The sequence below is a fragment of the Mercenaria mercenaria genome, unplaced genomic scaffold, assembly GCF_021730395.1.
Source record: "Mercenaria mercenaria strain notata unplaced genomic scaffold, MADL_Memer_1 contig_1299, whole genome shotgun sequence".
Lineage (NCBI taxonomy): Eukaryota > Metazoa > Mollusca > Bivalvia > Venerida > Veneridae > Mercenaria > Mercenaria mercenaria.
In genome coordinates this window covers 46189-59803 of record NW_026459280.1, presented here as the reverse complement: position 1 = coordinate 59803, position 13615 = coordinate 46189, and the positions used below count along the sequence as shown (strand labels likewise).

Here is a 13615-nt window from a genome sequence, read left to right as displayed (position 1 = left end):
CAAAGCTGTGATGTGTCTTTGTAAAATAAACGATCAAACACAATTACTTGTAAGATGGATATGTATTCCTTTTGTTATTTTTTAACTTAATTTCAATTTACTTGTATTTTATGTGTTTTGAAAATTTTGTATAAAAATGGAATGACAAATTATGTTATTAGTGTATATAACATTTTTTAATATTTCAAAACAATAGGCATTTGTCATTCTGACTAAACAAAGTACAATTATATAGTTGTTAAAAATATTCTCCTGGTCTAAAAAAATGTGAGAATGAACTATATAAATAACATAGTAAACAACGGTAATACATGTGTGTGTGTGTGTGTGTGTGTGTGTGTGTGTGTGTGTGTGTGTGCGTGTGCGTGTGCGTTTGTATAGCAGACGTTGCGAGGCGTGATTATTGTATACACACCAACGGTGCGAGAACCCTCCTCTGATTCGAGGACTTGCACACGGGTCCTCTAGTTGTTTTTCAAGATATGGAGTCTCCTTGAGGACCACTTCTTGATTATGCAAAAAACTTTTAGTCCTCATAAAGAGGCAATATCAAGTCTGTTAACACACAAATGTTACACATTTTTATTATCGGTCATTATCTGCCCCTTAAATCTTGTGTGTGCATAAGCTAATGAATATGCAAATTCTAGCCAGTCGGAATTCTCGGAATTTTTCGTCGCAAGACAGATACAAGTGTATATGCCCGGAGTAATCCGAATGGTAAGGTGTAAACATGGACTACAGTTTCGCCGGTCAGTCTGTCAGTTGTGGACGCACTGGATCTATGCAAATAAATAGTTTCAAAATTAGAGGTAGGTACTACTTTATTGGCCAATTATATCATTTTACCTCAAGTTAGTCCATAACCAAACATAGAGACACTGTTTAAGGATGTACGAGCGTTTTTTTTTTTCAGGATATCCGCCATTTTGAAAAATGTTTCTTCGAATATTGCTTTCTAACAAAAGTTTTGCCAAAAATTAATGCTAAATAATTAAAATATGGCTAAAAATGTACCATTTAACCAAATATATTATGCTTTTAGCGAAAAAAAATTTTCATCCTTATTTTTGGCTGGCATTTGCCTAAAATTAACGTAAGATTTACAATGGGGTAGGGGTAGGTAATTTCAAATATCTATTAAAGTAGATCAGGTTTGGTATTGATATTTTTCTGACTGATACATATAATGTTAAGCTATAAATAAAATAAAAGTTTTCAAGATAGCACTTTATATTATCTAGAAATTATCGCATAGTGCGGCAATTTTCCTTTGATCTTTGCAGCATGTTATACATAGTAACACACATTATTACTACAAAACTGTGCTGATATCTTACAAAACTGTTGCGATATATATCAACACGGAAATCTCTATGGAGTTTCATAAGAAAAAAAGTGTTCCGATATATATCAGCACAGTAAAACTGTTCCGATATATATCGGAACACTTTTTCTCTATTGAGGTCCTATCAAGGGAGTATAATTTTTTCCTTTCAAAGAAAAGATGATTTTAGCTCCAATTTACAGTTCACAGAGAAAGAATTGTCACAAACACCTACATTTATAAAGTAAAAGAATAAATAAACTAGAATATTTCAAAAACTTGATAGTTATTGCCAAATTCAAAAATACATGAAATATATGAAATTCTGAGATTTCTCAAATGTTTCTTTTTCTTTGATTTTTTTTTACAAACAAAACAACAAGTTTTACAATATGTCTGGCCAAGATGCAAAGATTTAAAACCAATGCAGAAATTTGTTGGGTACTTTTATCTGGGGAACACATTTTCTAAAACAGAAGTTTTAGTGTTTCAGTCAGCGAGGCGCAGAAAGGGAATCAAAATAGTAAAAATAATAATAAACAAATTTAAATGAAAATAATATATAAATTTTAATGATAAACTATGCGATAAAACAGTTATAATATGTAGTGCTCGTGTGTTACCAGGATATATCAGAGCTAGGGGTACATCTCGTTATTTTTCTCTTCACATATCTGTCTCGGCCTACCGGCCTCGACGATATGTGCAGAGAAAAATACCCTCGATGTACCCCTAGCTCTGATATATCCTGGTAACACACTCTCACACATACTATAACTATTACATATAGATTAAAACAAAAAGAACAAAAAATATCAAAATTCACCACTTTTTAGCAGTTTTTTCTTAATTAATCCCTTAGATGCACGGTGACTCCAACTTTTTTTCTTTCCATTTTGAAGCATTTTTGTGTGTCTTTAATGCTGCAAAATATTTTGAAAATCTTAACCTCAGAATTTTTTTGTCTATCTAAATACGTTAATATTAACCTATAAGATTAAGTAGGATATTATATGTTTAATATAGTACCACCATTTTTCTAATTTTACAAAATTTCAGAAATGCTTAAGCAGTGGGTGAAGAAAATGCCCTATAAAATTAAAACGAGTTCGGTGACCTATGTTTTTTCTGCTCTTGTTTGTCTTAGAAACTAATGTTCTTCAAGCTCACAGAGTATAAAAAAATTCTTAACGTTAGAAAAAATTCGCTCATACATCCTTAACACAATTCCGGTATTAGACCGGATACCGTAATTTAGTTACTAGAGTCTAAATTTAGAACCAAAATGGCGGTAGATGTCCTCTATTGGGTCAGAGACCACCAATTCCAAAAAGTACAGGGAACTTACTGGGAATGAGGTAAGTGTATACCTGGGAATAAGGTAACGTCTGTGCGTTCTGATTGGTCAGTCATGTAAACAAACCCAGGAAGTGATTATTTTTTCAAAATTGATATTTTTTCACTGCATTTACAGTATTTTATTATACATTTTGACAAAATTTGCTACATTTTATGTGTACTGAAAAAAAGTTTATCAAACGAATTTCTCCCGCCATGCCAACGATGTAAACAGGGGGTCATCTCATTCACACGAAAATTACTTAAATAAAGTATCACTATTCATACGTTTTTCGTCCGATATTTTAGTAGAACTAAGATAGTTCTTGAAAAATATGTAGTAAGATATACATGTTTCGATGTTTGGAAGGCCGTACACGCCATAATGTTATAATGTAAGTCTATGGGAAAACAATTGGTGGTCTCTACCCTATATTAGAGCGAAAACATGACTTTCGTCGGAAGACATCACAGGTAATGTTAATGGCCACAAATCTGTTGTAAATGATGTAGAAAGACGTTTTCGTGCTAAAATAAGCGTGAAATTTGAATATTTTTTCAATTTTGGCCTCTTTTTTGGACAAATGTGCCCATTTTTATCTGACCTTTAGGGCCAAAAAGGATCATTTTTATCTCTGTAATGTCAGAGAATGATCAAAATTAATAGACTTTATTTCTATTTTTTACGGAATGAATCATATTTCATCTTCCAAGTCAAATCCAGTGCAGATAACTTAAATCTTCACGAAAAATTGCAATCAGACGACGACAGGGACTGAATCTGGGCATATAAATCGACAGGGGGTGACCTCAGTAAACTGTCCATATCTTTCTTAAAACTGAACATTTCTTGATGAAACTTTGTAAAACATTTGGTATCGGATCATGTTTGACAATATCACTGTAAAATTGGAAAATGTGATACAGAACATTCATCTATAGGTCAGAGACCACCAATTCCAAAAAGTACAGGGAACTTACTGGGAATGAGGTAAGTGTATACCTGGGAATAAGGTAACGTCTGTGCGTTCTGATTGGTCAGTCATGTAAACAAACCCAGGAAGTGATTATTTTTTCAAAATTGATATTTTTTCACTGCATTTACAGTATTTTATTATACATTTTGACAAAATTTGCTACATTTTATGTGTATTGAAAAAAAGTTTTATCAAACGAATTTCTCCCGCCATGCCAACGATGTAAACAGGGGGTCATCTCATTCACACGAAAATTACTTAAATAAAGTATCACTATTCATACGTTTTTCGTCCGATATTTTAGTAGAACTAAGATAGTTCTTGAAAAATATGTAGTTAGATATACATGTTTCGATGTATGGAAGGCCGTACACGCCATAATGTTATAATGTAAGTCTATGGGAAAACAATTGGTGGTCTCTACCCTATTGGTAAGATAAGCTTGTGTTTCTGAAGTTCTCGAATGTTTGCACAGTTACATATTTTTCATGACTACTAATCTTAGAACTAAACGCATTTTTTCCGACCGGTACAAACTTGACCCTCAGATACTGTACACAGACTGGGTTATTCAGTTATTCACAAATTTCAGCAGACACGTGATCAAGAACTGTAAGTCATAATTATTTTTGAATAATGGCATGCGTAATTTACTTAAAATCTCGTTAGAAAATGGCGTCCAGTGAGTGTTATTCGAAAGGTCCGTCAATATTTGTGTTTCTCAACAACTTTAACAAGATTTAAAAATTTTATGTGGACAGAAGAAAAAAAGAACACCTGTATTCATAAATATGACAATGGCAGTGAATGGGTATCTTGTATCATTCAAAAGGGTGGAGTCGTCGATCCTTTGTGTTGTAATGTTACAAGATAAACAAGTTTTTCATCAAAAATATTTCTAGAAAACTGTAACTTTTGTAAGTGGCTGTTGGCAGTGTCACTTTGTGTATGGACCCCACTCTAGATGCCTGGCCCAGCTTTTCTAACTTTCTGTGTCGAATGACAAAAACGTATGAGATTTATGCTGAACATTCAAACTACCAGGGCTCGACACTAACTTTTTTTCCATGGTCATGATGGTGGCCCGAAAGACCAGCAGCTTTGCAACCTGCTGGTCCGACAGAATTTCAGGTGGTCCTGCCTATTACATTTGTGTAAGTAAACATAAACTTCACCATATATGATATCGTTGTTCGTCCCGAATTCGTCACCGTCCTGTTTTCGTCAGTGTTTGTTTCTTACCCACTGCGCGTGCTATGACGTCATCTCAGATGTGTTTCCTGCAGGCCTTTTCAACATGGCGCAGCGCCATGCCCCATCTGAAGTGCCGCCAAGCTGCCCTTCAAACTGCCCGTTTGCCCCACGTGCCCTTTTATTCTATGAGGCTTGTGTATTTATCTTGACAAGAGCCCTTTAAAAACCATCTTATACCAATGTCGGGGGACATGCTGTGTATTGTCCCCTCAATTGCGTTTTTGATCAACGGGTCACCGTGGGGGTATCAACCCGGAAACCCCTATTAAAATGACACATTATGCAATAAAATTACTGTTTTTTGATATTTTTAATTGGGAACAGAATAAAAAATTTTGTCGTGTTTAGCACGTCGAGGGGTGAAGCTACATGTAGCCTTTATCGAAGGTAAAATTTGAAAACGGTAAATTAAAACGATAATTTTTTTTAAAAAAAGGAGAGTTTATAATGGGTAGCGAGCTCAATTTTGCCCCCCCTGACCCTTGACCCTATTCAAAAAAATCCAACCCGGGACAATTAAAAAACAAAAAAAAAAAGAGTTTATAGTAATATAAAAACCCAAAGTAAAAATGATTAAAATAATTTTTTAAACACTTCCACCAAAAATTTTTGCCAAATCCCCCAAGTGGCAGCAATTGGCAGCGCTCCCAACTTGCCCAAATTTTTTGGGCAAACGGGGAAAAACAAAAATTAAACCCCAATAAAAATCTCCATTTTCTGCCAAGGGGCGCAAGTGAAAAGTTCCCCAACTTGAAAAATTTTTGGCAAATTTTGGCAGTTTATTTTATTATAAAATGTAAAGGATTTGATTTTATTTTAAATTTTAAAACTACTTTATTATCTTTAAATAATTTTAAATACTTTTTGAATAGATGGTTTTTTACAAAATAAAAATATTGTTTGAAAGAAAAAAAAAATTTACTGATAATAAAATCCTAAAGTTACAACAAAAAACGGGAGAAAAATGATAAGGGCTATGTTCACTTGGGGAAAAATGAAATCAAAGTTTTTAAAAGTACGGGGGGTAATTTAGATATTCACAAAGAAATTTTTTTACCTTTTTACCTAAAAAGGTTAACATTCCAGGATATAATTATGTGGGCCAGAAACCCCCTAATAATGGCCCCCCCTGTAAATAACGGGATGCAGTAGTAGGGACCATGATTTTGCAACAGTGAGAAAAAAAGGGTACTGTGATAAACAAAGTTTTCCCAAATTAAAATAAAACAAATCAAAAAAATTTGAGAAAAGAGCAAAACATTTGTTAAAAAAAACCAAATTAAAACAAATACACATTGGGTTTTGGACAAAAACAAAAATCAAAAAAGGGGAAAAGGGGGTAGGTATACCCCAAAAAAATTTGGGAGCGATGAATTGCAAAAGAATGCACAAACCAATTAAAAAAAAATTTGGGAAACGAAGAGTGTATTTAAAATAAAATTTGATGATACTTGGTCACTATTGTTGAAAGAAAGCTTTTCAAAATATAAAAAAGGATAAAGATTGTAACTGTTATTGAAATTTTTATAAATATGTTGGTTTTTCCTTTTAAAAATAAAACGGGAGAATCTTTTACGAAGCTTTTGAAAAAAAAATTTTGAAGATAAATTTCAGGACGAAAGTCCCAAACGCAAGGATTCCCAAAATTTAGGGGTAGATGAAGGAAAAAAAAATTTTATAAAAAAAATTTTTGAATATTTTTGAATAAAAATAAAATTAAATATTACCATAAAATTAATGAAGGAAAGGCTGTAGAATAGAAAAAAATTTAAAAAGGGGAAAAAAAGAATAAGTGGAAATATTTTACAGAAAAATATATTATAATTTTTAAAAAATTTTGCAGGATAGGGTTGATAAAAAAAACAAACAAAACATTCTAGTATAAAAAAGACAAAAACCGAAGCATAAAAACTTAAAAAAAGGTACTGTTTATTTTAATTTTATGTGATTAAAGAAACAAAGAGCAAAGAAAAATTTTAAAATTGGTGATGGGTTTCGTTTAAGCAAACTTAAAAGACATTTTGAAAAAGGAATCACCAAAGGGACAGAGGAAATATTTAAAATTTAAAAAATTTAATAATAAAACCCAGAACAAAACCTTTAAAGATTTAAAAATGAATAATTCAAGGGTCATTTATGAAAAAAAATTTTTACCTACACCAAGAATTTTTTAGAATAGAAAAGTTATTAGACAACATAAAAAAAAAACACTTTATAAAATGAAAGGGTTAAATGAAAATTTTAAAGTTGGGTTCCGTTGCATCTTGAACAAATTTTTTTAAAAATAATTATATAAAAGAAAAAAAAATCAAATTTCTAATAATAAGGGGAAAGAAAAAAATAGATCAATTAATTTTTCCCTTACAAAAGCGCTGTTACAGAAAAAGTAAAATTTTGTGGGAGAGTAAGTACCGGATTAAAATTACAGCGGGTGTTTTTGGGTTCAGCGCATTAGCATTTGTTCCAACATTCCAAATTTTTGTGCGTTGTGCGCTGTTCCATCAGTAATTACCAATTTACAACAGACAAAATAACGCCCAAAAATTTTTTTTAAAATCACACACCACAAAAAAAAAAAATTAAACAAAAGCACGGTTTTGGAAAAAGTAAATAAAGAAGAAAAAAAAATTTTCGGGAAATTTTTTACAAACATTAGAAATGCAGAAAAAAAAAAAATTATTAAAACCCCCCTTGAAATGCTTAAGGGAATTTAAATTTAACGGATAAAAAAGCAAAAAAGAAAAAGTGTATTAAAATTTTACGTGTGTTTTTTAAAGTTTTTTTTCTATAAGTATATTATATATAGAGGGTTAATAAAAAGGGTAGATAGAATTTATGCCAAAATTATCTACACTTAGGAGAAAAATAAATCCAGATGAAAATTCTTTAAAAGAAAGTTCAAAAGAAGAAATTTTATTAAACAAAACTTAATCAATAGTTAGCGAGAATATAAAAACATTTATGATAAATTACAAAATGTTTAGACCCTTATCTTCGTAAAAAAATTTTTATTTGAATGGACGGGGGTTGTCTTTTAACTGAAAAGAAAATGCAAAAAGATTATGTGTTTTTCCCCAGACCAAATATTTTCGAAACAACCAAAAAAGTTTTTCCCCGATTTGACACTAAGAGGAAAAACAAAAAAGATTATGCAGCATCCAAAGACCTTAATATAATTCGGGGAAAATAAACAAGTGCTGAAAAGGGAAAAAACCAATTAAAAGTGGAATATCAAAAACCAGGGAAAAAAGTATAAATTTAAAAATTTAATTCATCTAAAATAATTAAAAACTTTTTTATTTTATTTTTTTTTTAACCCTTTTTTTCCCTTTTAGTGATTTTTTTTCTAAAAAATAAATATAAGGAAATCGAAAAAACTACAAAAAAATATTTAAAAATTTAAAAATTTAAAATTACATTAAAAACAAATCCAAAAAATCAATTATATTAACTATAAACACCTTATGAAATACTTAAATCTGAACTTAAAATTTTAAAAAGGTTTAAAAAATAAATTTTTTTTAAAAAAATAATTTTTGCAAAAATGGTAAAACTGATACAATATATAAATCAGCTTTTTTTCATCAAAGGTTTGAAATTATTAACAAAACAAAATAAAAAAAATTTTTAATCAAGTTTTTGAGAAAAATAAAATAGAATTGGTAATTTGGGATTTCTAAAGGGAAGCGGGGAATAGAGCATTGATATCTTTATATAAATAGATAAAGTAAATCCTTGGGCTCTTAAAGTTATTTAAAATTTCCCAAAACCTTTACAAATTCAATAAAAGGTTAATAAATAAAAAATGAGAAAGAATGTTTTAGAGGGTTTAATTAGCTTAAAATTCCTGTAACAAAAAATTGAAAGAAAGTTTAAAATAAAAAAAACATATAAACGACTTGTTTATACTGGAATTAAATTTCCTTTTACATTAAAAAAAAATACCAAAAATTTGAAGTTTAAAGAAAAAAATTTTTAATATATTGGTTAAAAGAACCAAGGGGAATTTATCCATTACATACAAAATATCAACGAAGAAACTTGACATGTTGCAAATTACTAAGATAAAATAAATGATAAAATAAATGGTAAAATAATGATGAGACTGAAACCCCTCAAGAAGTAGTCCCAAATTATTTTTGGAAAAAAGACTTAATGATTAATGTTTAAAAAAACCAAACAAAAGAAAAAAATTTTTTTGAAATCATGTCTACAAATTTTCACAAGAAAAAAATATTAAATAAACAAAACCCCAAACTTTTTAGCTATTAAGGGTATTCAAGGGTAAAATCCCAAAAAGAGGGAAAAAGACAATTTAAAAATTATCAAAAAGGTTAGCAGTCCTTTTTAATTTATGCTGATTTGAATAATAACAAAAAAAAGTTTTAACTGCTTTACCATCAACTGAATTTTCATTTATGAACCATATCAAAACAAATAGTTTTGGGGTAGCAATAAATTTTTTTTTGTATGACGTAAATATACAAACCCAACCCCAGTTTATGGGGGGGCCTAATACAGTTATAAGTTTATTAAAAAAAAGCTGGGGAAGGGGAATATTAAAAGAAATATTAAAGAACTTTTAAAAAAGAACTAAAAATGTCTAAAAAAAATGAAAGTAATTAAAAAACAAAAGTTTTGTCATATCTGTGAAAAAAAATATATAGAAGGTAAAGTCCATACGTGACCATTGTTTAAAAAAAAATTAGGGGAAAGTGCTCACCAGAAGAAAATTTTAAATTTTTAAACTAAAAATAAAATTCCTTTTTATTTTTCAAAATTTTAAGGGGGTTATGACGGTCATTTTATTATGCAACAAATGGGGAAAATTTTAAAAAAAAAAATTTAATTTTTTCCCTAACAATAGGGAAAGATAATGGCTTTGATTTCGATTTGGTCTTTATTATCTTCCAATTTATGTCTCAATAAATTGGATAATTAGTAAAAAATTTCCAAATTTAAATATTTATCTCAAAATTTAAAAAAATATAGAATTTTTAAAGAAAAAAGGGTGTTACCATAGATTACATGGATTCTTTTAAAAAATTCAAAAACAAAATTACCTCCAAAGAAAATTTTATCAATTTAAAGAAAACACATATCTGAAAAAAATACGAACATGCAAAAATATTGGAAAAATTTAAAAATTAAAACAAGGGAGAATATCATGATCTATATTAAAAACTGCGTTTTATTTTTAGCTGATTATTCAAAAATTTTTAAAAAACTATTTGGAGTACTACAAATTAGATCCTTGTCATTATTTTATTTCCCTTGGGTTAGTTGGGGATAATTAAAAAGACGGGAATTAAGTTAGTTTAAAATAACAAATTTTGTAGTATTTTTTATAAAAAGGGGACAAAGGGGGAGGAAAAATTTATTTTTCAAACAGATACGTAAAGCAAACAATAAATATATAAAAGATTATAATTCAAAAGAAAAAAGCAAATACTTATGTACCTTGACCCCAATAACCTTTACGGTTTGGGCTATGGTAAAACCTTTACCCCTGGAAACTTTAAATTTATACCAAAAAAACAATTTAAAAAATTAAAAAAAAAGGAAAAACAATTTTAAAGGAATGTTTTTGAAACCCAAAAAGAATACAAAAAACCCCACAACGTTACCCTTTAGCCCTGAAAAAAAAAAAAATACCAATCAAGGCTTTTATTATAGAAAAATTTTTAAAACAAAATTTTAAATAGGAAAAGAATGTAAAGAAGTTGGGTTCCAATTTTAAGAAAAAAAAAAAAAAATTAGTTCATTAAAAAAAATCTGAACTAATACACAATTAGGTTAAAATAACAAAAAAAAAAAAATTTTAACTTTGACGAAAGTCCGGGTTAAAAAGTATTTTGTTTTTTTAATCCCCAAAAAAAGATCTAAAGAAAAAAATTTTTTGAAAAGGACTTTTTTAAGTTAATAAACAACTCTTATTGGGAAAACGATGGAAAATTTTTCGCAAAAGGGTTAATATAAAAATTAACTCTATGAAAATTTTTTTATTAAAATACTACCCAAACCTTCTTTTGTTAGTTCAACATGTTTAATCAAACCTTTTTGGAATTCATAAAATAAAAGAAAGTTTGTTATAAACAGACCTTGTTATTTTGGAATTGCATTCTAGATTTATAAAAAATTTTTTAAATGTATATTTTCATTATAATTACTTTAAAGGGAAATACGAAAAATTTTAAATATTGTTTACTGACACGTTTCATTGTATGAATTAAAATAAAAAAATCGTAAAAAAGACTTTTATAAGGAAAAAATTTTATTTGTAATGTGATTACGATAGTAATTAAAATTTTTTTTTTATTACAACAAAAAAGAAATTTGGAAAAATTTTAAAAATGAAGTGCCGTGAGAAATTGGAATTTGCCGGAATTAAGAAGAAAAGTATTCATATTTATTAGAAAATAAGTTAACTTTAAAAAATGAAAAGGGAATTAAAAAACTTTTTGTAAGAAAACAATAGTTCAAAAAATTAAAAGTACTTTGTTTAATTCAACCCAAAGTAATCAACCTTAAAGTTTTTCGTTCGATAACACAATTTTTCCCAGTTTGTATAAATAAAACACTTATCATTTTATGACAAAAAAAATATTCTGAAAATGGTTTTGATACATAGCTTATTCTTAAATTTTAATTTAAAAGTTTTAAAAAGTTTTTTTTAAAAGTTTTTATAAATTTATAAACCAAAAAATTGTTAATGAATATTTTAACGTTTAAAAAAATTAATATAAAAACATCATTTTTTTTAAATTTTTTAGCATAATTAAAAAAAATAGATCTTTTTTCGTTATTTTTTACATCGAACTTTAAGAATTAATTTTCTTTTTTTTTTTAAAAGTTGAAATTTTAGTTTCTCCTTTATCTAATTTAATTTGCATCAAAAGAATAATTAAAATGAAATTTAAAAAAATTCTTACATTATTACCTTTTGAACTAAACCAACTGGGATTTACATTTTTTCCATTGAAATAATCCACCATCTTCGGGGTATAACATGTTAAAAACAAGGGAGGTTTTTTATTAATTGTTTTTCTATTTGTTTTTCTATTTTTTTACTTTTTCATTTATATTTTTGAAATTCCCATTAATAATTATTCTTTTAAATTCCATTTTAAATAAATTCCTTTTTTTAAAAATTTATAATAGTTTGTTCATTTACCTTTGATTATTAATTTTTAGATTTTTATACAATAAATCAACTGGTTTTTATTTTGTAAAATTTTAATAAAAATAAACAATAATACCCACAAAGCAACTGTTTGTCGAAATTGAACTTTGTTGTATTTTACATTTGGTAATCCTTAATTACTTTTTTTGGGGGGGCGCCAAAGGGATCAAAAAAAGTATATTTTACCAAAAACAAACCCAATGTGTTCCAGGACCAAAAAGGTCGCCAAAATTTATAATTCCACATTCAACCTTTTTTTTTAATTTTAGTAAATTATTTCTACAAAATACCCCCCTAAATTTTTTAATTTTAATTGTTTACCCTTTTGTTCAATTTAAATTAATTTGGTTTTTTTTATAAATTTTATTTTTTTTACTATGGGAATTCGTCGAAGGTTTTCGTTGTGAATCAATCTGAACCCTTCCCACTTAAAAAAGATGAAATCAAAGTTTTCCTGACTAGCACCCGACATACCTAAAAAACCCCCATTTGTTTTTTTTTTTTGTGAAATTTTAATCCTCCAGACCCTACTATTGTTTTCTTTGATTAGGGTAAGTATGGGAATCAATTCTTACATTAGCTACTGAAATTTTCCCCCTGGGAAAAGAAAAGGGGGCCCCTTGGGTCCCACATACCATCCAAATAACTTACAAACCCAGTACTGGCCCCCCAAGAGGCTTCGATGCCTAGAGGGCTAAAAATTTTTGGGCATTTTTTTCTCCAGGGGAAAAATTTTTTTTCCTAACAAACCACCAAACCCTAAAAATCCCCCCTTTTGACCTTGACTGACATTGTTTTTTGAAATTGTAATTTCAATCCCTTTATTTAAAAAGCTTTTTTTAAATTTTATTTAATTTTTGTTTTGTTAAAATAAAGGGAATTCCCGTAATTGTTTAAAAGTTTTAATCAAAAGTGTGGAATTTTGTTTTTTAGGCTCGGGCTAAATTTTTCTTTTTCCATTTTAAGGTTAATTTTTAATCAAAAAAATTTTTTGACAATATAAATTTTTATTTTTTTAATTTATTTTTTTTATTTTAAAAAATAACTTCATTTTCCCAAAATATTTATTTCAACTGTTTCCTCAAATAAACAATTGCTAAATACAATTTTGCAGCGGGAAGTTTAGTTTAATTAATTTTTAAGTAAGCTTAGGATTCGTAGTTACTTCCCTTTTTTTATTCCAAATTTAAAATGAACAAAACCTAAAACATTAAGTTGATCTATTTAGCAGACTTTATAGTTTATTATTTTTTTATAAAAAAAATTAAATTTCATCATCATATATTCTTGATATACTTTAATTCGTTTTTGGTAAAAAAAAAACCATTACCCAAATTTGAGCACAGAACTCAAAATAATTAAATCCTCAAACTGCGCTTAAGTTTAAATTATCTAATAAATGGGATTTATTTCTTTTATTATTACTTTTTCAGGTCGGTAAAAAACAAATACATGTTTGGTTTGTTACACCAGCCGTTTTTTTAAAGTTTATATCTGTTTTGGAAACAGTGATTGCGTCATCATTTCCCAAGGTAT

At 28.2% G+C, this 13615-nt stretch overlaps 1 protein-coding gene across 3 annotated transcripts in view; it reads left to right on the top strand.

Annotated features, from left to right (window-relative positions):
* Positions 1 to 374: 374 nt before the first annotated feature.
* LOC123557587 (N-lysine methyltransferase KMT5A-A-like) overlaps positions 375 to 13615 on the top strand; it is a 52361-nt gene continuing 39120 nt past the window's right edge. Inside the window, exon 1 of one of the 3 annotated variants that reach the window (XM_053532502.1) lies at positions 375 to 812. The gene's annotated coding sequence lies outside the window, so the exon portion shown is untranslated. Of the gene's footprint in view, positions 813 to 3955; positions 4255 to 4341; positions 4797 to 13615 lie in introns of those variants that run through there. The other 2 variants (XM_053532504.1, XM_053532503.1) reach the window with 2 other exon arrangements.